Below are 4010 nucleotides of genomic sequence, written 5' to 3' on the forward strand. Positions count from 1 at the left end.
TTACATTTTACCTCAACGACCTGGAGCCACATGTGGCAAAGGCAGAGATTTGTGGCAGGTGGCAGGTCTCCTGGGCCTGGCAGGAGATAAGGAGACTGGCGGGTTTGGGTCCTACCAAGATCTTTTTCATGGAGACTGGGGTGGAAGCCCCCACTCCACCCCCAGCCATGAAGAGATCTCATTCATTCCCCATCCACTGTATTCACACCTGCTGTGGCCAGCTCATTCTCAACCCCCTAGAGCACAAAAAGAAAAAATTGCTTTTCACTCCTGAGGAGGGCATAGAAGCCTACAGCTCCTCTAGACCCTGCATGGCCTGCTTCACAAGGCAGAGGACAGGCCAGCACCACTTGGTAATGTCTGCCCATCAAAGTCACTTTCTGACTTGGCCATTCTATCTCTTAACCCCTGCTCCTATCCCAGCCTGTCCTCTGAGGGCAAATGGAGAGTGGGAGGCTGCTTCCCAACCCTCTGGGTGCTGTTCTCCCTCTCCCCCAAATAGATACGTCAAAAAGTGTTTATGGAGCCCCTCCTACCTGTCAAATAAGCCACAACTGTCAAAAGCAATCTACACGAGTCTTCAATGTGAGACAAATCAGGATGCAAGTTCTGATCTTAGAACTGTTAGCTGTGGATCCTTGGCTGAATCACTACCTTTCTGATTTCAATTACCTCATCTGTACAACAGAGAAGATGATATGTCCCTTACAGGGTTGTTCTGAGGCGCAAACAAGAGGATGTCTACAAAACCCCATGTCAGACAATAAATGTTTAGTTCCAACCTCTTTAATAATATGATCATTGTTAGTTGAGCATGTGCTTGTTACGAGGAAGAACTCTGGAGTCAGGTTCAAATTCTGACTCCATTTACTAACCATGTCACCTCAGGCTCGAGTCACTGAGCTCCGGAGCCCTCCACCGAATAGCAGCGACAATAACTATGTCCAGCCTACAGGACTGCTTGTAAGGATCCTCGACCCTTTTGCTTTTCATGTCACATTCCCTCTGCAGCACAAAACCAAGGAAAGGAAGCAAGGCCTCATTTCTTTTGGTTTTGTCATTTAATTTAACCCTAATTCATCCTCACAAAGTCCCTGGAAGGCACAGAGAGAGAAAATCGCCCACTGGATTTGCCTTGCTTAGTGTTTACTGAGTCCCCTGCCTACCCTGGTCCCCATCTTCCTCACAACACTCTGCAGTATGTGCACTCTGAAGGAAGAGAAGAAAGAGCAGCTGGGTCTGACCTCCGAGGAGTCTGACAAACCCCTCGGCCCTTCTAGCTCCAAAGTCTTGTCCAGGATGCGCACAGATGAACCTGTCCTGTGGGCTGGGGTCAGGAGGGCTACTACAGTCTAGAAAGAACAGGGACATGGAGAAGACCTGTGTTCCCATGTGGGCCTGCAGGGGGGGAGGGCAGGATGCAGAATGTTATGCTGAACCCCAGGGCTACCTCCAACTTACCAATGCCATCAGATGAATTGTTCAGCTGCTCTAAGATCCCACCTCTCCTCCTGAGGTCATGCTACAAATCTCTATTAACCACTGGAATATTGTTGGAAAGTTATGAATAGTCCACACAATGTCAGTTAATAAATAATGCCTTATAGTTAGAGATATTTGATCATACTTAAAGCACTTGCTAAATGGTAAGCAAAGTATTATTATCCCCATTTAAAAATTTTTAAAAAGTGAGATTTGGGTCCACTGATAAGATTGCCCAAAGTCTGCAAGTTTTATATAAAAGGCGGTGTTCAGGAATAAAATCCAGGACTTCTGACTCTTAGTCCAGTGCTCTCCTACACTGCTAATGTGGCTGGATTCCACTGAGTGCATCCATGAGAAACATATTTCCACTTCTACCTCCACAGAAAAAAGCAATGGTGCCAGGTGCGCCGTGTCCCGTTGTGACTGGTCCTGCCTTTGCACTAAAGAGAGAGTTTAGTTTCCAAATAAAGCCACTGCTAGAAAGGAAGTTTGCAAAATGTGGATTTCATATTAAAAAGTCTTTCTGATTGGAGGGGAGTGGGAACAATGCCAGGGAAAAGGTAATGGGAGGCAGCTGGAGATGGAGGTGTGCAGCTTTATACAGGACTCACAACTCTTCACAGGAGCTCCAAGGCCCACAGCTCAACGGGAAGACTGATGCTCCCTTCCACCCAAGTAACTCACTGGCCTGAGAGGAGGATCATGGCTGGGCATTCCAGCTCCCCTCAGGACAGGACCTAATGGGCTTTATTCCAAATGCCAAGAGTGGGAGGCACCTTTAGAGAATCTGCCCAGATCATAAAAGGCCTCTTTCTCTGGGAACTGCCTCCCACCCTTAGGTGGAGCCAGCAGTCCTGCCTGTAACTTCACATACATATGCACTTGCCTTCACATACCCAACCACTGTTGACTGGACCAATGGGGTCACCTGACCCAGGCCAGGCTCTCTTTCCCTGGAGTCTGGAATTAGGGCAGGCTCCCGGGAGAGGCATCCATCCATCTGAGTTGGGTTACATGAATGGAGAAGAGGAAAATTCAGGAGCTATAAGGCATCCATTTCATTCCAAGCATATGGAGAAGCAAAGTCACAGGTACATCCTGAACAGGACTTTGTTTACAATTAATGTTTCTTTTGGAGGGAAGCAGAGGAAGACAGTGAATGATGGGTCTAGGTTCCTAACAGCTTCAAGAGCTCCTAGTTCCAACTCTTAAAAGGCCCAACTGTGCTTAGATTCTGTAGGATCCCGCTGCAACCCAATATACTCTCTTTTTTCCCTTTTCTTTTCTTTCTTCCTGCCCTCTCCCCCACCATCTCACAATTGGCTGTAGTTGGTTTCTATTAACAACCAAAAGAACTTTGAATAAGACCCCAGGTCAGACAGATGTTGGCGAGGATGCAGAGAAAGGGGAACCCTCCTAAACTGTTGGTGGGAATGCAAGCTGGTGCAGCCACTCTGGAAAACAGTATGGAGGTTCCTCAAAACGTTGAAAATAGAGCTACCCTACGACCCAGCAACTGCACTATTGGGTATTTACCCCAAAGATACAAATGTAGTGATCCGAAGGGGTACGTGCACCCCAATGTTTATAGCAGCAATGTCCACAATAGCCAAACTATGGAAAGAGCCAAGATGTCCATCAACAGATGAATGGATAAAGAAGATGTAGTGTATATATATACAATGGAATATTATGCAGCCATCAAAAAAGGGAAATCATTCATCCATCATTTGCAATGATGTGGTTGGAACTAGAGGGTATTATGCTAAGTGAAATAAGTCAATCAGAGAAAGACAAGTATCATATGATCTCACCGATATGAGGAATTCTTAATCTCAGGAAACAAACAGGGTTGCTGGAGTGGTGGGGGGTGGGAGGGATGGGGTGGCTGGGTGATAGACATTGGGGAGGGTAAGTGCTATGGTGAGCACTGTGAATTGTGTAAGACTGATGAATCACAGACCTGCACCTCTGAAACAAATAATACATTATATGTTAAAAAAAAAAAAAAAGAAGAAGAAGATAGTAGGAAGGGAAACATGAAGGGGGGACATCAGAGGGAGAGACAAACCATGAGAGACTATGGACTCTGAGAAACAAAATGAGGGTTCTAGAGGGGAGGGGGGTGGGGGAATGGGTTAGCCTGGTGATGGGTTTTAAGGAGGGCACGTATTGAATGGCGCACTGGGTGTTATATGCAAACAATGAATCATGGAACACTACATCAAAAACTAATGATGTAATGTATGGTGACTAACATAATAAAATAAAATTTAAAAAAAAAAAGACCCCAGGTCAGAGAAATAACCCACCCTTTGATGACCATTTGACCTGGCTACATGCTACCAAAGAAGTTCACCCCTGCCTCCTCCAAAGGCCCATGGGACAGAATTTAGGAAAATATCTGAAGACAACTTTGGACACAGTGGATGCTTCATGAAGTGCTTTAAGGCAAACAGAACATTATAAATAAGTGAACTGAACTAATCTCTAGACCTAATTTTTAAAAATAAAATAAATTCAGG

This window comes from Mirounga angustirostris, unplaced genomic scaffold, assembly GCF_029215605.1.
Source record: "Mirounga angustirostris isolate CCGP_5_RB_7025 unplaced genomic scaffold, mMirAng1.0.hap1 SCAF_13, whole genome shotgun sequence".
In the NCBI taxonomy this organism is placed as follows: domain Eukaryota; kingdom Metazoa; phylum Chordata; class Mammalia; order Carnivora; family Phocidae; genus Mirounga; species Mirounga angustirostris.